The sequence below is a fragment of the Heteronotia binoei genome, chromosome 16 (genome assembly GCF_032191835.1).
Source record: "Heteronotia binoei isolate CCM8104 ecotype False Entrance Well chromosome 16, APGP_CSIRO_Hbin_v1, whole genome shotgun sequence".
Lineage (NCBI taxonomy): Eukaryota > Metazoa > Chordata > Lepidosauria > Squamata > Gekkonidae > Heteronotia > Heteronotia binoei.
Genome location: NC_083238.1, coordinates 62,652,547 through 62,677,857, shown reverse-complemented (window position 1 = coordinate 62,677,857; position 25,311 = coordinate 62,652,547).

Below are 25,311 nucleotides of genomic sequence, written 5' to 3'. Positions count from 1 at the left end.
ATATCTTCTTCTTCTTCTTCTTCTTTATGACACCATGGACCAAGTCACACCAGGCCCTCTTGTCTTCTACCATCCTCCAAAGTCCGCTCAAATTCGTGTTTGTTACATCAGTAACGCTGTCCAGCCATCTCCTCTTTTGCCGTCCTTTTCTTCTTTTGCCTTCTGTCTTTCCCAGCATCAGGGTCTTCTCCAGTGAGTGCTCCCTCCTCATTTGGTGGCCAAAGGATTTGAGCTTCAGCTTCAGCATCTGACCTTCCAGGGAACAGTCTGGGTTGATTTCCCTTAGGACTGACTGATTGGATCTTCTTACAGTCCGAGGGACTCTCAAGAGTCTTCTCCAGCACCACAGCTCAAGAGCATCTGTTCTTCTGCGCTCGGCCTTCCTTATGGTTCAGCTCTCACAGCCATACATTACTACTGGGAATACCATTGCTTTGACTATACGGACTTTTGTTGGCAGGGTGATGTCTCTTCTTTTTATTATGCTGCCCAGGTTTGCCATAGCTGTCCTCCCAAGGAGCAAACGTCTCTTAATTTCATGGCTACAGTCACCATCTGCAGTGATCTTGGATCCTAGGAATGTGATTTATTCTATTTGCTCATTTCCAAAGACATTCAACTCTTATTGACTAGGACCACCCCCATGTCCTCTGGCAAGTCCTCTCCAAGCTTTGCTTTGCTTTTTAGCCTTCATTCTGTACCAAGATTAAGGCAGGTGTTGTTATAAATACCACACTCCTGACCTTCCAAGTACTTCCCACACTCTGCTTTGAATTGTGTGATTGTTGATTACTCGGCTCTTCCTGGGTGATGACCCAAATCTTCCCTAATCATGACACTAAACATCAAACTAATATTAACAAACCCGATAAATCCTTTTGGGAAACATTCTATAAGCCATTCACGCATAGCTCAATGATGTGCTAAGTCATTATGGGTAAACAACTTCACAGCAAAGAACAGATTAGTTTGACTCTGGCTTATCAATCCAGAAGACAGCAAGAGAACATGCTGCAAAAGCTGTATTCAAAGACCAAGGTACACAGAAACACGTTGCATTTAGAAGGCAGCCATGTGTGCAAACATCCAGAAATTAACGGTGGAATGGCCTCACTGATGGACCTCCTGATGGCAACTGGGTTTTTTGGCCACTGTGTGACACAGAGTGCTGGACTGGGTGGGCCATTGGCCTGATCCAACATGGCTTCTCTTATGTTCTTATGTGACACAGAGTGTTGGACTGGATGGGCCATTGCCCTGATCCAACATGGCTTCTCTTATGTTCTTATGTGACCCAGAGTGTTGGACTGGATGGGCCACTGGCCTGATCCAACATGGCTTCTCTTATGTTCTTATGTGACACAGAGTGTTGGACTGGATGGGCCACTGGCCTGATCCAACAGGGCTTCTTTTATGTTCTTATGTGACCCAGAGTGTTGGACTGGAGGGGCCATTGGCCTGATCCAACATGGCTTCTCTTATGTTCTTATGTGACACAGAGTGTTGGACTGGCTGGGCCACTGGCCTGATCCAACAGGGCTTCTTTTATGTTCTTATGTGACACAGAGTGTTGGACTGGATGGGCCATTGGCCTGATCCAACATGACTTTTCTTATAGCAGGAGTAACATGTGATGTACAAAAAAGGACTTAAATTAGATCTGGCTGCCAATCAGATTTGGAGGAGAGAAACTCTTTGACTGATTTCCCACTCACCTTACGCCACTCTCACGTTCCTCTTCTCAGTGGGGCTTCCTTCCGATTTCACGCTATCTGCCCCGGGGCTGCAAGTAACGTTGGCGTTTCCACACGGCAAACAGAAACTGGTTTTTAGAGGTTTCTGTTTGCTGCTCGAAAACACCAACATTACTTGCAGCCTCTGTGCACATAGCATGAAATCGGAAGGAAACTCCACTGAGAAGAGGAACGTGAGAGCGGCATAAGGTGAGTGGGAAATCGGTGCTTGTTAGTTTATGATGATGACAATGATGGTTTTGCTTTGGATCTAGACCTCTCGGTCATCTTTTCTTGTGCCAGCAAGTGGCGATCCAGACTGATTTGTTACGAGGGATGGTTCTGACATAAATGTCACTTTGTTGGGCTAGGCCGTGTGTGCCCTAAAATATAATCCCAGGTACCAGAGATTTGGCAAACCTAGGCAGTATAATAAAAAGTAGAGACATCACCCTGCCAACAAATGTCCGTATAGTCAAAGCTATGATATTCCCAGTAGTAACACAGGCAAGCCCAATTAATGATATTATTTCTTTACACAAATTATAAATGAGCAATTGATCCTTAGGAGTGAAAGCAATTGATTTATTATGGAACCCACAAAAGCTCCAAGAAACGTATTTAATCATATGCAAGACAAGTCACCCCCACCCACCAAGGGGTACCATAAAAGAGGGGAGTAGCTTACACTTCCATACAAACTAGCTACTTTTTGTATACATAGCACTTGGGGCTCTTTAGCGTGGAGAAACGTTGACTACAGGGTGACATGACAGAGGTTTACAAGATTATGCAGGGGATAGGGAAGGTGGAGAAAGAAGTACTTTTCTGCCTTTCTCAGAATACGAGAACTCGTGGGCATTCAATGAAATTACTGAGCAGTCAGGTTAGAACGGATAAAAGAAAATCCTTCTTCATCCAAAGAGTGATTAACACATGGAATTCACTGCCACAGGAGGTGGTGGCAACTACAAGCATAGCTGGTGGTGGCAGCTACAAGCATTGGATAAACATATGGAGCAGAGGTCCATCAGTGGTTATTAGCCACAGCTTATCATTGGAATTCTCTGCCTGGGGCAGGGATGCTCTGTATTCTTGGTGCTTGGGGGGGCACAGTGGGAGGGCTTCTAGTGCCCTGGCCCCACTGATGGACCTCTTGATGGCACCTGGTTTTTTGGCCACTGTGAGACACAGAGTGTTGGACTGGATGGGCCACTGGCCTGATCCAACATGGCTTCTCTGATGTTCTTATGTTCACTCTTAGGAGACGTCATCTCCTTGCAAGTAAATAAGGTAGCTTTTAAACACCCAGCCCCAGCAACCGATCCATCTCCCACTGTTTCCTCTCTTCTTCTTCTGAGCATCTCAAGGAGACACACCAGACTTCCCCTTCCATTGCTCCATCCAAGAACAACCCTGCAAGGTGGTCCAGGCTGATTAACCAGCCCAAGTGACCCAGGCAATGGTCCTGCCTCAGGAGGGGGGGCGGGACTGAATCTGAATCTTCCAGATCCCCCACCCTCCAGTTCTCATCCTTGCTGCATTTCCCACAGAAGGGGTGGGACTGAGAGGAAGGCCTGATGGAGAGGCTGTTTCTGAAGCTCCCAGGGGCACATTTTGTCCTCTTTCACGGGCTTTCCCCCTTCACTCTTCCACTCACTGCTGAGGCTAGGACATCTTTCCCCTCTGAGCAACTTGCACAAGACAGCCCAGTTGCTTCCTGATCAGTGCACTGGCTCTCCTCCTCCTCTCTCCCCTGCCAGCCACGTCCCTTCATTGGCAAACCACCACTCTGTGTGCCCCCTCTTGCCAACCCCCCTCACGGTCACTGTAAAGGGTCCAAAAATTACACGGCAGGATCCTGGTGTCAGCAAGCTCTCCATAAGGCAGTTGAGAGGAGGTGGCTGAGAAGTGATATGATTGCCATCTCCAAGTAGTTGAAGGGCTGTCATATAGAGGACGGTGTGGAATTGTTTTCTGTGGCCCCAGAAGGTAGGAGCAGAACCAAGGTCCTAGGTTATTAAATTAAATCAAGAGTTTCCAACTCAACATTAGGAAGAACTTCCTGACTATTAGAGCGATTTCTCAATGGAACAGGCTTCCTCCTTGGGAGGTGGTGGGCTCTCACTCCTGAGGTTTTCAAACAGAGGCTAGATAGCCATTTGACAGCAATGAAGATCCTGTGAATTTAGGGGGAGGAGTTTGTGAGTTTAGAGCGATTCCTCAGTGGAACAGGCTTCCTCCTTGGGAGGTGGTGGGCTCTCCTTCCTTACAGGTTTTTCAACAGAGGCTAGATGGCCATCTGACAGCAATGAAGATCCTGTGAATTTAGGGGGAGGTGTTTGTGAGTTTATAGTGGTTCCTCAGTGGAACAGGCCTCCTTCTTGGGAGGTGGTGGGCTCTCCTTCCTTGGAGGTTTTTAAACATAGGCTGGATGGCCATCTGACAGCCATGAAGATCCTGTGAATTTAGGGGGAGGTGTTTGTGAGTTTAGAGTGGTTCCTCAGTGGAACAGGCTTCCTCCTTGGGAGGTGGTGGGCTCTCCTTCTTTGGAGGTTTTCAAACAGAGGCCAGATGGCCAACTGACAGCAGTGAGGATCCTGTGAATTTTGGGGGAGGTGTTTGTGAGTTTCCTGCATGGTGCAGGGGGTTGGACTAGTTGATCCTGGAGGTCCCTTCCAACTCTATGATGCTATTATTCTATTCTATGGTTCTATGACAGTACAGACCCCAGTCCCTAACTGTTGATCCAAGTAACTTTGTGAATCATTAAGTACAGTGCTACCCAGGGCCTTTTTTGAGCAGGAACGCACAGGAATGCAGTTCTGGTTGGCTTGGTGTAGGGAATATGGCCTAATATGCAAATGAGTCGCTGCTGGACTTTTTCTACAAAAAAGTCCTGTGTGAAACAATGGTGATATCCAAAGGTGTGGCCTCATATGCTAATGAGTTCCAGCTGGGCCTTTTCTGTTAAAAACACCCTGGTGCTACCCAACTGCCTGCATTGAAATGCACTCCTCAATAAGTAGGAGTTTGCAGGAAGCCAGGAGACTGGACGCCATCTTGACACCCTCAAAATCAGGCTGACTGTTGCCGCTTGGCCACTGCAGTGGAAAGGGGAACTCCTGGAATGTTTTCCTCCTCCTTCAAGCAAGCTTTGACTTTCTTCTGTGTGTCTGATGGGTTTGTTTTACTCACGCTGCATTCCTTACTTAGGAGTAAGCTGGCCTAATCACGGTGAGCTTATTTCCAAATAAACATACATGGGATAGAGCTGCAAATGTCTTCTTTGCCCGGAGGCACAAAAGGCAGGCAGGGTCTTGCTCTTTCCTTGGGATGCATCAGCATTTGGAGAAGGACATTCCGTATGTCTATCGTGTAGGATCATCTATCAGGTCAGGAATCCTTCTGTCGGGAAGAGGCTTCAGTCACACCTTGGGATGACCTTCAGAGCCCCTTTATGCTTCCAAAAGCTCTGGAGGATCCTTGTCATGAGACCACAAGAGGCAAAGACATAGTGAGAGCTGTAGAGGGAAAAGGGACACCTCTCTCTCACACTGTGATCTGGGGAAGGGGGAAAGAGGTCGTTGTTTCAGGGGAGACAGAGATTTCCTTGTAAGCTTCAAGTCTGAGAAAGTTCTTATCTATAAGACTAAGGCAAGAAAGTGGCAAATCACAGCTAGGACCATTTGGACTTAGGAGAGCCAGTTTAGTGTAGTGGTGAAGTGTGCGGACTCTGGGAGAACTGGGTTTGATTCTCCACTCCTCCACTTGCCCCTGCTGAAATGGCCTTTGGTCAGCCAGAGCTCTGTTATTTGGGAGAATCGGGTTTGATTCTCCACTCCTCCACTTGCACCTGCTGGAATGGCCTTGGGTCAGCAATAGCTCTGGCAGAGGTTATCCTTGAAAGGGCCAGTTTGGTGTCATGGTTAAGGGTGCAGACTCTTATCTGGGAGAACCAGGTTTGATTCCCCCCTCCTCCACTTGCACCTGCTGGAATGGCCTTGGGTCAGTCATGGCTCTCCAAGAGTTGTCCTTGAAAGGGCAGCTGCTGTGAGAGTCCTCTCAGCCCCAACCACCTCACAGGGTGTCTGTTGTGGGGGAGGAAGGGAAAGGAAATTGTAGGCCTCTCTGATTCAGAGAGAAGGGTGGGGTATAAATCTGTAGTCGTCTTCTTCTTCTTTTTCTTCTTCTTCTGCCTTTATTATTCCAGAAATGAAAATGCACAAGAGGAAGCTACTAAGAAGTTACTTTTTGTTTTGGTGGATAAATCCATCCCTTCCAGCGTCTTGGGTGCATGAGGGCTTTGCCAGAAGGAGAGGACATCGAGGTCCTATATTTTGCTGCAGCAGCATTGAATCTGCCTTTTTTGGTGAAATGTTCCAAGCACAGCTGAGCTCCCATTTAGCCTTGTTCCGCTTTTAAGAATCCGCCTTTTATTGCAGGAAAGTGTGAAGCATTTCTCATGGGCAGCTGCAAGGGTGTTAACGGAAACTCCAGTTCTGCGCTCAGCAAAAGCAGTTCTGCAACCTGAGTCTGCTATGTTATCGTGGTGGAATCCTCCATTCCCTTTGCCACTTTGCCCAGGATCCCAGAGGACACAGCCTCTCCGAACATCATGTGACCTCAGGAGACTGGACTCCAATAGTGAGAAGCCAAAGTAAGGGACCTGCATCCCCCACTTAGAAACTGGGGTCGGACTCACAACAACTTTCTTCAGGCAGCTGCAAAGTCTGAATTTTTATTGGATAGCTCCCTTGTGGTGCAATAGACAGAGACCGTTTTCGCACACAGCTTACCATGCAGTCATGTTCCTGTTCTCTCCACAGCATCCGTCGGATTTCCCATTATCTGCGCTGAAGTTACAGGAAGTGCTGTGGCTTTTGCATAGCAAACGTAAACCGCTAAAACCCAGTTTATGTTTGCTACGCAAAAGCCGCGGCACTTCCTGTAACTCCGGCGCAGATAATGGGAAATCCGACAGACGCTGCAGAGAGAACAGGAATGTGACCACGTGGTAAGCTGTGTGTGAAAACGGTAAGAGTCTTTCTTGGGGTTTATTTTATTGTTGTAATCTGTATAAACAGCCTCCGGGGGTACGGTTGCCAAGCTCCAGGTGATACAAGGTGCTGGTCATTACCTTTAAAGCCCTACATGGCCAAGGACCTGCTAACCTTAGGGACCGTCTCTCCCCACACATTCCTCAGAGAGCACTTAGATCTGGATCTCATGATCCCTGGGCTGAGGGAGGCTAGACTACAATCTACCAGAGAGAGGGGCCTTCTTGGTAGCAGCCCCCTACTGGTGGAACCAGCTACCGGAGGACGTGAGGGCCTTGCAGGACCTCGCCCAGTTCCGCAAAACCTGTAAAACCACACTCTTCCGGTTGGCCTTTATCTAGAGTTACTGTTATTGTGGGAGGAAATGTAAGAACACTGAAGTCATCGGAAGCGAAAGAACTACAAATGATATCAGCACCAGATTGTTTTAATGACTGCTTTTTAGATGGTGCTATTCATATGCTATTTTTTAAATTGATTGTTTTATTTTGTTGTTGTGAGCCGCTCTGAGACTGCTTCGGCGGGGAGGGCGGGATATAAATCCAATCAATCAATAGCTGGAGCTCTTCTGGGGTTATAGTTTGATCTTCAGGTGACAGAGATCAGTTCACCTGCAGAAAACAGCCACTTTGGAAAGTGGACTCTATTGGCTTGTACTCCACTCCCTCCATCCCCCCAAGCTCCGCCCTCATCAAACTCCACCCCTTCCCATTCTCCAGGTGTTTCCCAACCTGCTCTTGGCAGGAGTTTCTGCTTTGCATGTCCTTTAATTTTGGCCCTTCAGGGCTCCTGTCATGTGAGGGAGTTCCTGACGGTGCTGATTGAGGGGCCAACTTTAGAAAAAGGCAAACCAGAGAGAGAGTGAGAGTCGGAGAGCTAAATAAAGAAATCTTAAATTTAAGCAAAGCTGCTGTGTCCCTGTTGTTCATGATACTACAAGTTTCCTCAGCTCTGCTGTGCCCTTGGATGTCTGCCTGGGGGGGAAGACAGAAATTTGTTCAAAACTTTTCCTGGGCATGTCATGGGGCTGCCAAGTCCAATTCAAGAAATATCTGGGGACTTTGGGGGTGGAGCCAGGAGACTTCGGGGGTGGAGCCAGGAGCAAGGGTGTGACAAGCATGATTGAACTCCAAAGGGAGTTCTGCCCATCACATCGAAAGGGACCGCACACCTTTTAAATGCCTTCCCTCCATTGGAAATAATGAAGGATAGGGGTGCCTTCTTTGGGGGCTCATAGAATTGGACCCCCCAGTCCAATCTTTTTGAAACTTGGAGGGTGTTTTGAGAAGAGGCACCAGATGCTATGCTGAAAATTTGGTGCCTCTACCTTAAAAAACAGCCCTCCCAGAGCCCCAGATAAATTCTCTATTATACCTTATAGGAATCTGTCTCCTTGGGAAATAATGGAGTGCCCGGCAGACATTCCCCCCCCCCGCTTTCTGATGACCCTGAAGCGGGGGGAGAGCCTACAAACCGGGGGATCCCCTGCCCCCACCTGGGGATTGGCAACCCTAACCTGTAAATACAGTGATGGGGGTGAAGGGGAATCACTTGTTGAAATTCTGTATTAAAACAAGAAAGGGCAGCAGCAGCATGGGCAGAAAGAAGCATCCGTGATGGTTTCTGAGTCTCAGATTCAAATCCTTGCTTGGCCCGAAAGCTGAACTGGATCCGTGCTGTCTCCTGGCAGAAAGGCGTTGTGAGGACACGTCTCCCGAGGGCAGGTACGAAAGGTCAGACGCCAGAATGAGAAATATGAGCTGAGAAGAAAGTTGCAAATGCTTTGGAAGGCATGGGCAGGGCTCACAGGTGTTCCCTTCTTCACCTTTCCCAGGAAGTTCAGGCGGGACTTTTATTGTCTAAATGCAGACCTCATAACTTTGGGTGAGAGGTGATTGGGGTGTGGGGGAATGGCCCTGGCTCTTGGTCCCCTGAAGCTGGAAAACAAACCAGAAATGGTGCTTTGAACATGGGGTGCTTTGAATAACTCTAGACCTGGAATTGCAGTTGAACAGTAGTTAGTGCAAACCATGGTCTGAATGGATAAGCATATGGAGAAGAGGTCCATCAGTGGCTATTTTGTTGTTGTTGTTCAGTCGCACAGTCGAATCCGACTCTTTGTGACCCCCTGGAAGAAAGTCACGCCAGGCCCTTCTGTCTTCCAACATCCTCTGAAGTCTGCTCAAATTCTTGTTTGTTAAAACAGTAACGCTGTCCAGCCATCTCATCTTTTGCCATCCCCTTCTTCTTTTGCCTTCTGTCTTTCCCAGCATCAGGGTCTTCTTCAGTGAGTGCTCCCTTCTCATTGGATGTCCAAAGGATTTGAGCTTCAGCTTCAGCATCTGACCTTCCAGAGAACAGTCAGGGTTGATTTCCCTTAGGACTGATTGACTGGATCTTCTTGCAGTCCAAGGTTCTTCTCCAGCATCACAGCTCAAATAGCCACCTCAGTGGCTATTAGCCACAGCTTATTGTTGGAACTCTCTTTGGGGCAGTGATGCTGTGTATTCTTGGTGCTTGGAAGAGGCAACGGTGTGAGGGCTTCTAGTGTTCTGGCCCCCCTGGTGGACCTCTTGATGACACTTGGGTTTTTTGGCCACTGCGTGACACAGAGTGTTGGACTGGATGGGGCATTGGCCTGATCCAACATGGCTTCTCTTATGTTCTTATGTATAGGGCAGTTATGCTCTGTATTCTTGGTGCTTGGGGGGAGGCAACAGTGTGAGGGCTTCTAGTGTCCTGGCCCCACTGGTGGACCTCTTGATGACACTTGGGTTTTTTGGCCACTGCGTGACACAGAGTGTTGGACTGGATGGGCCATTGGCCTGATCCAACATGGCTTCTCTTATGTTCTTATGTATGGGGCAATTATGCTCTGTATTCTTGGTGCTTGAAAGAGGCAACGGTGTGAGGGCTTCTAGTGTCCTGGCCCCACTGGTGGACCTCTTCATGGCACCTGGTTATTTTGGCCACTGCATGACACAGAGTGTTGGACTGGATTGGCCATTGGCCTGATCCAACATGGCTTCTCTTATATTCTTATGTATGGGGCAATTATGCTCTGTATTCTTGGTGCTTGAAAGAGGCAACGGTGTGAGGGCTTCTAGTGTCCTGGCCCCACTGGTGGACCTCTTCATGGCACCTGGTTATTTTGGCCACTGCATGACACAGAGTGTTGGACTGGATTGGCCACTGGCCTGATCCAACATGGCTTCTCTTATGTTCTTATGTGACACAGAGTGTTGTCTGGATTGGCCATTGCCCTGATCCAACAGGGCTTCTCTTATGTTCTTATTATTTTTAATAATACTTTTCAAAACTGACAACAGAATAGAAATGCCGTGGCCTTTTGCTCACGTGTTTCCACCTTCTCCCACTCATGACTTGCAGAGTCACGATCTTGATCCCAAGGCCTGGGGGGGAGGGGGGAACAAGCAATCACACAGGCTCCTTCTTGCCCCTGGAGGCATCAGGAATTCCCAGTTGTGGGTGCTGTTGTGCTTCTCTGAACCCAAGAAATGCCCTTGAAGTTTCCCACAGCGTCCCCCTCACAGTGAGATGCGAATACTCCCCATGGTCCAAAGAGCCCAGGGGGAAGAGGCTCCAGTTATGAAAGAGCGCTCCATCTCTCATCTATTTATTGCCCTCAATTTGTCTGTGATTCATTGTTTGCATGTAGAAGTGCTTGTTTAATTCCTGACAGGAGGATTGTGCTCATTAGGGAGGAAGGCTAATAGCATTGCCCGCAGCCACTCGGTGGTAATAAGCCAAGCACGGGGCATGTTGAGGCACACCACGCACCATCCAGCACATCCAGCCTCTGGCAGGTGGCACCCGAGCGGTGCCTCTCTTCTTCACCCCGTTCTATGCCAGGGCTGCCTCTCGTGCACCTGGGGTCAGGAGGGCATATGGGGCAGTTTCCAAAAGGGAGTTATAGGGCAGAATGTGAAGACAGGACGGACTTCACCATTTCTTCAGGTTCACGATTTCGCCCACTGTTGAGATGTCAACCGGAGCTCAGCTGTGTTCAGGTCGTACTTTTATGTCTTCCCAGCTGTTTCCCAGCTCTGAGAGCTTCCTGACGACTTTATATATATATATATATATATATATATATATATATATATATATTTCAGGGGAAAGTAACAATATATATACAAAGGTAAAGGTAGTCCCCTGTGCAAGCACCAGTCGTTTTTCAACTCTGCAGTGACTTTGCTTTCACAACGTTTTCATGGCAGACTTTTTATGGGGTGGTTTGCCATTGCCTTCCCCAGTCATCTATGCTTTCCCCCCAGCAAGCTGGGGACTCCTTTTACTTACCTCAGAAGGATGGAAGGCTGAGTCAACCTCAAGCCAGCTACCTGAATGCAGTTTCCACCGGGATTGAACTCAGGTCATGAGCAGAGCTTAGGACTGCAGTACTGCAGCCTTACCACTCTGCACCACAGGGCTCTCTCTCATCTATCTATCTATCTATCTATCTATCTATCTATCTATCTATCTATCTATCTATCTATCTATCTATCTATCTATCTATCTATCTATCTATCTATCTATCTATCATCTCTCTCTCTCTCTCTCCCCCCCCCCCCCCATAAATTCCAGTTTGGACCATCAGAGTTATCCCATGAGGTTTTTTTGTGAAGAGCAGAAAGCAGAGGTTTAAGCCATTTAGAACCCTGCTTTCTGCTTTTCACGAACTGCCTTAAAATTCGCGGAAGTTGTGAATTTTCATGAACCAGTTCATGCCTATCCCTGTTTGAGACAGAGCACACTACAAATATATAAATACCACTGTCTTCTTTGTATGTCTTGTACAGTCTGTTGTGGGGAAGGGAAGGGAAAGGAGGCTTGTAAGCCGCTCTGAGACTCCTTTGGGGAGTGAAAGGCGGGGAATAAATTCAATCTCCTCCTCCTTCTTCCACATTCAGGAGATGTTCATTAACCTGACTGGACTGAAACATTCTCTGTTTTGCCGGACTGAGAACTGCATGCACAGTCTCAATGTGGAAGAGGTACATCTGCACCACTAAGGGCATCCACATGAGAGAAGAAGAAGAAGACTGCAGATTTATATCCCGTCCTTCTCTGTGAATCAGAGACTCAGTGGCTCACAATCTCCTGTATCTTCTCCCCCCACAACAGACACCCTGAGAGGTAGGTGGGTGAGGCTGAGAGAGCTCTGACAGAAGCTGTCCTTTCAAGGACAACTCTGCGAAAACTATGGCTGACCCAAGGTCATTCCAGCAGCTGCAAGTTGAGGAGTGGGGAATCGAACCCGCACACTAAGAGTCCGCACACTTAACCACTACACCAAAGAGGCAGCTAGTTTTATTTCTATTCATAAGAACATTAGAAGTGCCCTGCTGGATCAGACATCAGACACTTTTTTAGACGACATCTTTTTTTGTGTGTCCATCCTCTTTCGGGCTGTTTTTTTCTGAAACCTGATTAAAATGTCCTCTTTTGGGGTTGGGAGGTTAGGAAAATTCCTAGTGAGTAGCACTTATCACAGGTTAAATAGTCCAGGTTTTTAACATACTTGAGATTTGCCATAGCAGTGGTCACTTGTCAGTCAGGAAATATGTCCTCTTTTTCATTTTTCAAAATATGGTAACCCTCCTTATGAAGCCACCTTAGACTGGCTCAGACCATCTGTGCAGAACTCCACGGCTGTCTCCTTGGACTGGCAACGAACTCTGCAGCAGAGATCTCTCCTATCCCATGTGCACCAGGGTCTGTTTCTCTCTCTCTCGAAAAAGAGGTGCCGGAGCTCTCAAGAGGGAAATGAAGGAGAAACACACAGGATTCTTTGAAACAAGGTTATTTTCATGAGCTAGGGACTTACCTCTACTTTAGAGCAGTTTCCAAACTTTAGACAGGACACCAACTCCCTCAGTTCTTTTTCGGATCTTGCTTTCAGTATCTAATACTGAATGATGACCTTGAAGCAACCATGTTTTCATACTTTGTTGGATCAAAGACCGTTAAGGGAGGTCCAACAGTTTGTATAAACAAGATAGATGTTAGGGTTTTGGCTGACAAGGCGGACTTTTCCAGAGGGACAATCAGGTTCATCTGGGAAAATCCCCTCCCACACTCACTACAGCAAGAGTGTGGAACTTTTGTTATGAGGGCTGGATCTTGACCTTGTCGGGCGTGGCCAGGTGTGTCATAAAATGTGACGCCAGGTAGGGGAGATATAAACTTTATAAAGGACAGAGACAAACGCACACACTCAGCCTAATCCACTTTACTGGCTTGTTGAGCCTCAGCCAACAGAAGGAAAAGAGGCTTGGCTCAGTAGCTCTGCTGTGCAATTGAGAGAGCCTGGTAAAACTAGCTCTCCATCCCCCACTTCCTCCCCAAGGGAGAAGCTTTGCTCTGTAGCTCCTGTGCGATTGAGCAAGCCTTGCAAAGCAAGCTGTGATGCAGAAGGAAGCAAGAGAGAGGGAGAAGGAAGCAGATGTCAGCCAGTTGCTCAGGAGCCTTCCGGGGGCCTGATTTGGCCCCCGGGCCACATGTTTGACACCCTTACACTAGAGGAAATAGCTCTTGTATGGGCAGGATCAACAAGTCCCCTCTTCTGTCCGGCTGCTGGCCCATAGCTGCTACCAGGTAGCCCTTTGTTTAAATCTTGTGTTTTTTAAAAAATTCTTTTAATGTTTTTGGATGTTACAAGCAATGTTTCCTCTAAGCTTCAGAGTCTTGTGAGCAAAAATTCTCCTTTGTGAGCTGCTGGCACCAAAGTTGTGAGCTGCTGGCATTAAAGTGGTGAGCTCCTGCATCCATTACTGTGCTCTGGGGCCATTTTTCCTGAGCTAAGACAAAAAGGTGTGAGCTGGAGGCTAAAAACCTGTGAGCTGGCTCACACTAACTCGGCTCACAGGGAACACTGATTTCCAGTGACATCATGCTCCTCCAGCGCTGTCCATGAACTTTGAAACATTTTTGAGAATTTTGTTTCCACCAAGAGGTTTTGGAACTCTGTTCTGTCACTTTCCCCTCCCCCGGTGGGGGGGGGAGCTCTGACATGTTCCAAGCATGGTGCCTCATTGGTTTGGGGTGTCCCCCCCCCTTCATTTTAACTATATCCTTTGTAGAAGCCTCAAGACTACTGAAAAGCAAGCATAACTTTTCAGGACTGCGTAAGATCAGCCGACTCCTGCATCTCCGGTATCTGAACTGGAAACTGTACCCTTTGTGTGTCTCGGCCTTCTAAGACTAATTCCAGTCATTTCAAAGATGAAGGGAACCTGCTTATCCACTTTTTTTGTAACCCCAGAGGAAAGAATGAAACAAGTGCCAATTTATTGTTTTGGTATTCAACACCGTAAACCTGCAAATGAAGTCCAGTCCAGACAGGCGTGGCACTTTCTGATGAAATCGCAGGAGTTGAAAGGGTCCAGGTCTCCCTAAGGAAAAGAGAGACAAATGGCCATTGGAAGTGGAGTGTTATTGATGTGTCTGGAGAGAAGTAAAGCTTTTTCTTTGCTATAAATTAACATTAATTTGGGAAGAGACAGTGGCTCAGTGGTAGAGCATCTGCTTGGTAAGCAGAAGGTCCCAGGTTCAATCCCCAGCAACTCCAACTAAAAAGAGTCCAGGCAAGTAGGTGTGTAAAACCTCCGCTGGAGACCCTGGAGAGCCGCTGCCAATCTGAGTAGACAAGACTGACTTTGATGGACCAAGGGTCTGATTCAGTATAAGGCAGCTTCTTGTGTGTTCATTTTAGGGAAGAGACGGTGGCTCAGTGGAAGAGAATCTGTTTGGGAAACAGAAGGTTCCAAGTTCAATCCCCAGCATCTCCAACTAAAAAGGATTCAGGGAAGTAGGTGTGAAAAACCTCAGCTGGAGACCCTGGAGAGCCGCTGCCAATCTGAGTAGACAAGACTGACTTTGATGGACCGAGGGTCTGATTCAGTAGAAGGCAGCTTCATATGTTCATATATATTCATATGTTCAGCAATACAGAATCACTCTTTAAGGGATGGATGGTGGCTCAGTGGTAGAGCATCTGCTTGGAAAGCAGAATGTCCCAGGTTCAATCCTTGGCATCTCCAACTAAAAAGAGTCCAGGCAAGTAGGTGTGTAAAACCTTCGCTGGAGACCCTGGAGCCGCTGCCAATCTGAGTAGACAAGACTGACTTTGATGGACCGAGGGGGGTCTGATTCAGTAGAAGGCTGCTTCAGATGTTCATATTAGGGGAGGGATGGTGGCTCAGTGGTAAAGCATCTGCTTGGTAAGCAGAAGGTCCCAGGCTCAATCCCTGGCATCTCCAACTAAAAAGGGTCCAGGCAAGTAGGCGTGGAAAACCTCAGCTTGAGACCCTGGAGAGCCGCTGCCAGTCTGAGTAGACAAGACTGACTTTGATGGACCGAGGGTCTGATTCAGTAGAAGGCAGCTTCATAGGTTCATATATTAAGCATTAAATTAGAGTGGGATCAGCTCCGAAACCAATATACACACTGCTTTCAATGGCATGGAAAAGCGGTACAGAAATATTTCAGACAAACAAACATCATCTCCTATTGCCCATGTAAAATACAACCACACCAATTGTAGCTGTACATATGGACCAAAACCTGAATGTGAACTGGATTCCACAAATATGATCACCAAGACTGCTGGCAGGAGGGGATCCCTTCGTGGTGACCACCTTTCCGATCCCACTGGAGCCTTTCTCTTTGCTCCGAGAGAATCCCTCTTGCTGCTTCTGAGCCAGCTTCTTACCAGGCAAAGAGATGAAGGATAGCACCCCTTTGACTCGGGACAGGAGGCAATGATTGTGTGCTTGGCTTTGTTCGAAGGCACTTTGAGACGAGCTAGAGGGATTGTTCTTTCTGCCAGGCTCCAATGCAGTGCTCATTATGCCCATGAAAACATAGGTTTTGTTGGTGTTCAAAGTGCCATGAGGCTAGTCTGCAGTTTCCCAGTCTTGCAAGGGTCTGCAAAGCACAGAGCCCAATGAGAGGCTGACCCCCTCCCCCCCATTTCTCAAAGTTCTCTGTGCAGGCCAGAATATAAGATGCCATGACCCAATTGCCTTTTTGAGCCAGTTTGGTTCAGTGGTGAAGTGTGCGGACTCTTATCTGGGAGAACCGGGTTTGATTCCCCACTCCTCCACTTGCACCTGCTGGAATGGCCTTGGGTCAGCCAGAGCTCTGGCAGAGGTTGTCCTTGAAAGGGCAGCTGCGGTGAGAGCCCTCTAAGCCCCACCCACCTCACAGGGTTTCTGTTGTGGGGGGAAAGATATAGGAGATTATAAGCCGATCTGAGTTCAGAGAGAAGGGTGGGGTATAAATCTGCAGTCTTCTTTTTCTTTTTCTGGTTTGCAGGGCACAACGGTGCACCGTGAACACTCCAGGTTTTCTCTTTTGCACCTGCAAAGCCTTTAAACATTTGTGCTAGTAGCAAAGTAAAATAGATGCAGAACACAAGTTCATCATATCAGTTGTCAACAATGCATATATTTTCTTTGGAAAATATTTGCAGGTTTCTGATCTTGAGGGCTTGCGGAAAGCAAACAACAAGAAAGATCAACCCTCCCAATAGGGAAATAGGGATTTGTTGCCATTTGTTTTGTGCTGTGCTACTGGCACAAGATTTGTGTTTTGTACTTCATTATCCATTCTCAGATCTTTAAAAATTGCCCCACATTTAGCCTTCCATTGCAGTTTGTCCTAGGCAGTCCATTGCAGTCTGTTCTAAGCCTGTGGAGCCCAGTGGCGCAAAGTGGTAAAGCTGCAGTACTGCAGTCCAAGCTCTGCTCATGACCTGAGTTCGATCGCTACAGAAGCTCCAGGTTGACTCAGCCTTCCAACCTTCCGAGGTTGGTAAAATGAGTACCCAGCTTGCTGGGGGAAAAGCGTAGATCAGGGGTGGCCAATGGTAGCTCTCCAGATGCTTTTTGCCTACAACTCCCATCAGCCCCAGCCAGCATGGCCAATGGCTGGGGCTGATGGGAGTTGTAGGCAAAAAACATCTGGAGAGCTACCCTTGGCCACCCCTGGTGTAGATGACTGGGGAAGGCCATGGCGGACCACCCCGTAACAAAAAGTCTGCCGCGAAAACGTCATGATGCGACGTCACCCCAAGAGCTTTCTAGCTCTCCAGGGGAGCTGATCCCTGCCGGCTGGAGGAGAACCATTGTCATTTCAGGAGATCCCGTACTTAAGATAATCAAATAAGCAAGGTGTGAATGAGGATTTCAAGGTGAGTTTCTTTGGCAAAGGGAATCAGCACACAAGTTCTGCTTCTGCCATTCCAATGTTTGAGCTGTCTCTAGTCCTTAAATTGAAAAGTGAATAAAATTTCCAGTGTGGGAAGAAAAAGAAGTTAAGGCAAAAGGGAAACAATAATGTACCTTGACCTGGTTTTTTAGACAAATGTTTTAGACTCGCTGGATACCCCAAGGCTGGACTCCTGCTCAGAAGTCAATCCAAGGCACTGAAGCACAGAGATGTTTTCATTCAACGGTGTTGAGATTCACAATGGCTTCCCTTGACCTCGTCATCCTTGGTGGTTTTGCAGAGTCCCTGGAGAGAGAAGCCAGGGCTAGCAGGTTCCTCCTGGGAGGGGGAGGGCTGCCAGATCCAGGTTGGGAAACTCCTTGAGATTTGGGGGTGGATCTTTGGGACCTCAGGGGAGAACAATGCCAGAGACTCCACCTTGCACTTTGGTGTAGTTTGCAGACTCTTATCTGGGAGAACCGGGTTTGATTCCCCACTCCTCCACTTGCAGCTGCCGGAATGGCCTTGGGTCAGCCATAGCTCTGGCAGAGGTTGTCCTTGAAAGGGCAGCTTCTGGGAGAGCTCTCTCAGCCCCACCCACCTCACAGGGTGTCTGTTGTGGGGCAGGAAGGGAAAGGAGATTGTAAACCACTCTGAGATTCACAGTGAAGGGTGGGATAGAAACCCAACAATTTAGCTGTGCCAAAATGGGCACCATTTTGGTGTAGTGGTTAAGTGCGCAGACTCTTATCTGGGAGAACCAGGTTTGATTCCCCACTCCTCCCCTTGCACCTGCTGGAATGGCCTTGGGTCAGCCAGAGCTCTTACCTGGGAGAACCAGGTTGGTTCCTCACTCCTCCACTTGCACCTGCTAGAATGGTCTTGGGTCAGCTGTAGCTCTCTTATCCTGGAGAACCGGGTTTGATTCCTCACTCCTCCCCTTGCAGCTGCTGGAATGGGTCAGCCACAGCTCTCACAGAGCTGTCCTTGAAAGGGCAGCTTTTGGGAGAGCTCTCTCAGCTACACCTACACCTACCTCACAGGGTCTCTGTTGCGGGGGAGGAAGGTAAAGAAGATTGGAAACCACTCTGAGGTTCAGAGTGAAGGGCAGGTTATAAATCCAATATCATCATCTTCTCCTCCTCCATTTTCTCCAGGGCAACTGATCTCTGTAGTCTGGAGATGAGCTGTAATTCCAGGGGAGCTCCAGGTCCCACCTGGAGGCTGGCATTCCCAAGAGCATTTCTGATTCAAGGACACCCAAGGCTGCTTCAGAGTCTAATTTTCTGTTACAGGGATGTTTATTACCTGGAATATATGACCATTTCCTGCTAAATCCTAGTAAGACCTTTATTATGTGCACACAAGGAAACCTCTCCAATTTTTATGGCTGTGAGTTCACTGTTTGCTCCTCTCATAATGTTGTTTTCCTCTGAGGCTCTCAGCCCACCCGTTGGTCAGCCCCATCACCCTGGCAAGGCCTGCCCCATAAGAGACAGAAACCTGCTCTCGAATAGCTGAAGCTAGCAGGACGCAGCCGCTTCTGAATCCCTGAGGCCCCTGGCTCCCACACACGGTGGCAGAAACACTGAAGGGGCCTGTTGCTTCACAACCTGATTCCCTCACATCTGCCAGGAAGTGATCTGGTCAACTTTGGCATGGTGGAACTGTGTTCCTATATAATCCAGGGGGTCCCCCAAGGTGGTTACCTGGTTGTTCCAAGGCGCCCTGCCAAAATCTTTCCTGGCACCTACCAAGTGTATTTTAAAAGGGTGGGGCCAGGTGAGGGCCTCTGTACAGATTAAAATAATGCTGTTTCACCAGCAGCTGCCATCACAGTGTTTCTTTTATTTTCTCTCTCACTCCTCTTTCCCAGTGCATTGTTTTAAAAAATTACCCTTCTTCACCCTTCACTTGGGCTTCCACTGTGTTTTTTTGTGGATGGCACTGCCTCCTGCGGCAGCCATTTTGTGGTTGTGCCCTTCACCCTGAGTCAGAATTCCAAAAGAGAAGCCAGTTTGGTGTAATGGTTAAGTGTGTGGACTCTTATCTGGGAGAAGTGGGTTTGGTTCCCCACTCCTCCACTTGCAGCTGCTGGAATGGCCTTGGGTCAGCCATAGCTCTCTTATCTGGGAGAGCCGGGTTTGATTCCCCACTCCTCCCCTTGCAGCTGCTGGAATGGCCTTGGGTCAGCCAGAGCTCTCTTATCTGGGAGAACCGGGTTTGATTCCCCACTCCTCCACTTGCAGCTGCTGGAATGGCCTTGGGTCAGCCATAGATCTCTTATCTGGGAGAACCGGGTTTGATTCCCCACTCCTCCACTTGCAGCTGCTGGAATGGCCTTGGGTCAGCCATAGCTCTCTTATCTGGGAGAACCGGGTTTGATTCCCCACTCCTCCACTTGCACCTGCCGGAATGGCCTTGGGTCAGCCAGAGCTCTCTTATCTGGGAGAACCGGGTTTGATTCCCCACTCCTCCACTTGCACCTGCCGGAATGGCCTTGGGTCAGCCATAGCTCTCTTATCTGGGAGAACCGGGTTTGATTCCCCACTCCTCCACTTGCACCTGCTGGAATGGCCTTGGGTCAGCCAGAGCTCTCTTATCTGGGAGAACCGGGTTTGATTCCCACCTCCTCCACTTGCACCTGCTAGAATGGCCTTGAGTCAGCCATAGCTCTCTAATCTGGGAGAACCAGGTTTGATTCCCCACTCCTCCGCTTGCAGCTGCTGGAATGGCCTTGGGTCAGCCAGAGCTCTCTTATCTGGGAGAACCGGGTTTGATTCCCCACTCCTCCACTTGCACCTGCCGGAATGGCCTTGGGTCAGCCAGAGCTCTCTTATCTGGGAGTACCGGGTTTGATTCCCCACTCCTCCACTTGCACCTGCCGGAATGGCCTTGAGTCAGCCATAGCGCTCTTATCTGGGAGAACCGGGTTTGATTCCCCACTCCTCCACTTGCACCTGCTGGAATGGCCTTGGGTCAGCCAGAGCTCTCTTATCTGGGAGAACCGGGTTTGATTCCCACCTCCTCCACTTGCACCTGCTAGAATGGCCTTGAGTCAGCCATAGCTCTCTAATCTGGGAGAACCAGGTTTGATTCCCCACTCCTCCGCTTGCAGCTGCTGGAATGGCCTTGGGTCAGCCAGAGCTCTCTTATCTGGGAGAACCGGGTTTGATTCCCTGCTCCTCCACTTGCAGCAGCTGGAATGGCCTTGGGTCAGCCAGAGCTCTCTTATCTGGGAGAACTGGGTTTGATTCCCTGCTCCTTCACTTGCAGCTGCTGGAATGGCCTTGGATCAGCATAAGAACATAAGAGAAGCCATGTTGGACCATGCCAATGGCCCATCCAGTCCAAAACTCTGTATCACACAGTGACCTATATATATATATATATATATATATATATATATATATATATATACACACACACACACACACACTGTGGCCATACACTGTCAGCCATAGCTCTCGCAGAGTTGTCCTTGAAAGGGCAGCTTCTGGGAGAGCTCCCTCAGCCCCACCCACCTCACAGGGTGTCTGTTGTGGGGGGAGAAGATATAGGAGCTTAAATGAAACTTAAACAACCCAAAACTAAGGAACACTCAGCTTTCAACATATGAATTTTCCCACAATCTTTCAGCAGCCCCGTAAATTGGCTTCCTTTGAGTAGACATTTTTTCAACCTGGGTCTACGCATGCTCTCATCGGTTGCTGCCGGCTGAGGAAAAAACCGTTCACCCACAACTGAGTCTACTCGAAGGAAGCCGATTTACAGTGCTGCTGAAAGACTGTGGGAAAATTCATATGTTGAAAGCTAAGTGTTCCTTAGTTTTGGGTTGTTTAAATTTCATTTAAGCTTGCACTAAAACTGCTTATACACATTTCTGTGTCAATTTCATTGCTTCTGGCGGTTTTTCTGTTATTTCCATTGATGACACCGGTCCCAGTTGTTTTGATCACCCCCTGGAGAAAATGACTCCTTTGGAAGGGGGGCTCTATGGCATTCCACCCTGCCGAGGTCAACGCTCATCCCCCCATCTCCAAGACTTTCGCAGCCCGGATCTGGCAACCCAATCTCCCTATCCCCGCTGGTGGAAAGGAGGAACATGGCAACCCTAGAGATTAGAGTTGCCAGCCTCCAGGTGAGAACTGGAGATCTCCCGTTTTTACCACTGATCTCCAGCTGGCAGAGAGCAGCTCCCCTGGAGAAAATGGCTGCCTGGAAGGGCGGAGTCTGTGGCACTGGACCATGCTGAGGCCCCTCCCCAAACCCCATCTTCGCCCACATCCACCCCCAAAGTCTCCAGGTATTTTCCAACACAGATAGGGTTGCCAGCCTCCAGATGGGGCCTGGAGATCTCCCGTTTTTACCACTGATCTCCAGCTGGCAGAGATCAACTCCCCTGGAGAAAAAGGCTGCCTGGAAGGGCGGAGTCTATGACATTGTACCATGCTGAGGTCCGGCCCCTCTCCAAACCCCACCCTCTCCTGGCTCCACCCCCAAAGTCTCCAGGTATTTTCCAACACAGACCTGGCAACCCTACAGACTGATAAGGTGTTTTTCAAAAGTTAGGTCTCAAATAGTCTAGCCCAGGGGTGGCCAAACTGTGGCTCTTTCACATCTATTGCGTGGCTCTCAGAGCCCCCATCGGCTGGCTTGGAGAAGGCACTTCTCTCTTTAAATCATTTCTCTAAGCCAAGCCAGTTGGCACCTTGGAAAATGCATTTAAGGTTAAAGTTGCTTTCTTTCCACCTTTCCCTCCCTCCTCCCTCTACCATCTATTTGCCTTCCTTCCTTCAATGGCTTGCGGCTCCCAAACATCTGACATTTATTCTGTGTGGCTCTTACATTAAGCAAGTTTGGCCATCCCTGGCCTAGTACTTGAAATAATGACTGAGGGGGCTACAAAAGGTACAGCCATCCCTCACCCTGCTTCCTTCGCTGGGCTCTCCTGATGCCTTTTCTTTAATTCTGGGCAGGAGTGCCCTTTTCGCCTGTCAGCAGAGCTCTTTCATTTGAGCGAAGGGATCAGGAGTTGATTGATTGACTGGCGCCACTCCCTTCTCCTCCAGGGGCTGAACAGGCGGCTGGATCTGCTCTTGCAGCGAGTGCGAAATCAGGGCAGGAACATCGAGTTTGCCTTTCCCAGTGAGCTCCGTCTGCAAGGAAAAGAGCTGGGAGTTCACCCTCTCTGGGTAACCTCAAAACAACAACCTGCTCCTCGGCTTCCTTGGGAGGTGGTGGGCTCTCCTTCCTTGCAGGTTTTTAAACAGAGGCTAGATGGCCACCTGACAGCAAGGAAGAGCCTGTGAATTTAGGTGGAGGGGGTTGTGAGTTTAGAGTGGTTCCTCAGTGGAACAGGCTTCCTCCTTGGGAGGTGGTGGGCTCTCCTTCCTTGGAGGTTTTGAAACAGAGGCTAAATGGCCATCGGACAGCAATGAGGATCCTGTGAATTTAGGGGGAGGTGTTTGCGAGTTTAGAGCAGTTTCTCAGTGGAACAGGCTTCCTCCTTGGGAGGTGGTGGGCTCTCCTTCCTTGGAGGTTTTTAAACAGAGGCTAGATGGCCATCTGACAGCAATGAAGATCCTGTGAATTTAGGGGGAGGTGTTTGTGAGTTTCCTGCATTGTGCAGGGGGTTGGACTAGATTACCCTGGAGGTCTCTTCCAACTCTATGATTCCTCTCTCGTAGTGATTATTTTGCAGCAGTGCAAAAAAAAAAAATGGAATTACACTTTTGGTTAAACTTCTGAATCTTTGCCTTCTGTTTGCCACTATTGTGGTCCCACTTGAGACACGCATTATGAGAGAAATGCTCACGAAGTCAAACATATAAATCTGCCACATATTAAATAGTGTTGCCAACTCCCAGCTGGAAATTCCTGGAGATTTGAGCATGGAGCCTGAGAAAAGGAGGAGAGAGACTCAGTGGGGCAAAATGGCCACTTTCCAAGGCAGCCATTTTCTTCAGGGTGACTGTTCTGTGCTCTGGAAATAAATTGTAACTCCAGGAGATTTTCAGACCCCACCTGGGGAGTTGGCTACCCTTGAGTCAGTATGTCCCACTTTGACTGGCAACAGCTTCCCAAAGCTGAACTCTTTCCAAGTGTGTTGTTGTTCATTTCTGCAGCACTTTAAAAACCCTTAACATGTTTTAATATTGTTGCATCACTTACTGAAAGCACTTGTTGGGTGGAACCCCTTCAGAGATGGAGCAGAGCGATCCATCCATCATTTGATCAGCTGACCCAGACAACTCACCACTCCAAAAAAATATGAACTTGGCAGGTCAACTTCCCTGCTATGTCATCTTCCTTAGGATATATCCACAAAACAAGACTTTCACCTACAAGCAATAAAGAAGACCCCAAATCCTTTTTGAAACGAGTTTTGGTATTGCTGAAAGACATCTAGAAGTGCTAGTTTTCTCAGGATTAATTGACTAGCACGGTGAATTGTGTTGCACTTTTATGACCTAGTTAAAAGTAACAGAATCCATAGGATCTTATGTATGCCTTACACAACCATCAAAGGTATGCTATTGTCTCTAAGATGGTAATGTCCAGTATATGTTAATGATCTCAGAACCTTTCAAAGCCCATTTCAGACTGGGCAGATACTTGGGGAAACAAGGCAGACATTTGGGACTTCTGTCTGTCACAGTTCCCCAGGGTTCGTCTGATTTTTCCCATGGGGCTTGGCTCCGGCATCTGGAAAACAATATGCAAACTAAGGCAGTTCTATAAAGAAGGAGTCAAGTTGCACCTTTAAGACCAGCCAATTTTTATTTAGAACGTAAGCTTTCGTGTGCTCTAAGCACACTTCATCAGATGGGGAATCCAGCACAGTGATTCCAGCACACTGTGCCAGATTCCTCATCTGATGAAGTGTGCTTAAGAGCACCCAAAAGCTTACGTTCTAAATAAAAATTGGCTGGTCTTAAAGGTACAACTTGACTCCTGCTTTGTTCAACTGCTTCAGACCAACATGGCTGCCTGCTTGGATCTAAGGCAGTTCTATGTTTATCTTACACGCCAGATTGACTCCGCAGGGACCATCCAAAGTCAGAAGGGGTCAGAGAGAGCTAGAACACATTCATGAGCCCCATCCTGATGGTTTATTGCTTTTAGAGACCTTCCCTTGGGAGTAACAGAAGGATCCCTACCTTGCCCATTGAAGCCGCATCCCGGGACTTGTTCACCCTTGTTTCGACATCCCTTCATTACTCAGCACTTCACCACACTCAAATATGTAAGCTGTCTCCATTGACAAGTGTTCTGTGGGAGGCGAGAGCGGGTGCTATCTGTGTGCTTAAGTCCTGGCGGCTCATTCACACGTACGAGTCACCAGCACGAGGCAATGAGAGACAACTGTGCATGTCGGAACTGGCCCCACTCTTCGCCTTTCCAAGAATCCGAAGGGAGGGGAATTTGAAGGGATAATTTCAGGTGGGTCGTCGTGTTGAACGTTTTCACAGCAGACTTTTTACGGGGTGGTTCACCATTGCCTTCCCCAGTCTTCTACACTTTCCCCCCAGCAAGCTGGGCCCTCATTTTACTGACCTCAGAAGGATGGGAGGCTGAGTCAACCTTGAGCCGGATACCTGAACCCAGCTTCCGCCAGGATGGAACTCAGGTTGTGAGCAGAGCTTGGACTGCAGAACTGCAGCTTTACCACTCTGCGCCACAGGGCTCCTATATGCAGGCTTCTACCCAGAATTAAAACTTTGTTGGTTTTGAAGGTGCCACTGGATGCAAACTTGGTAATGACTTAGAGTATTGAAAGGATGATGGCTTAGAGCATCTTCACAAACACAAAGAGCATCTGCATGTCCTTGTTTACCCTTAAGGAGTATTGACAGGACAGCGGCTCCCCACAAAACATGCATGTGTGGGGAGGGGGAGAAATTACTGACAATGGAAACCAACACAGGCTTGTTTGCAGAATCAAGATTCAAAGGTTATCATTTCAACACAACCTTTTGTCTACACCAGGCATTCCCAGAATTTTTGAGCCAGAAGAAGACCGTAGATTTATACCCCACCCTTCTCTCTGAATCAGTCTTACAACCTCCTTTATCTTCCTCCCCCACAACACACAGCCTTTGAAGTAAGTGGGGCTGAGAGAGCTCTCCCAGAAGTTGCCCTTTCAAGGACAACTCCTAGGAGGAGTGGAGAATCAAACTCAGTTCTCCCAGATAAGAATCCACGCACTTAACCACTACACCAAACTGGCTCTCCTCCTCAGTTCTCACTTTCCAGAAGAGGGGTACATCAAGAGCTCC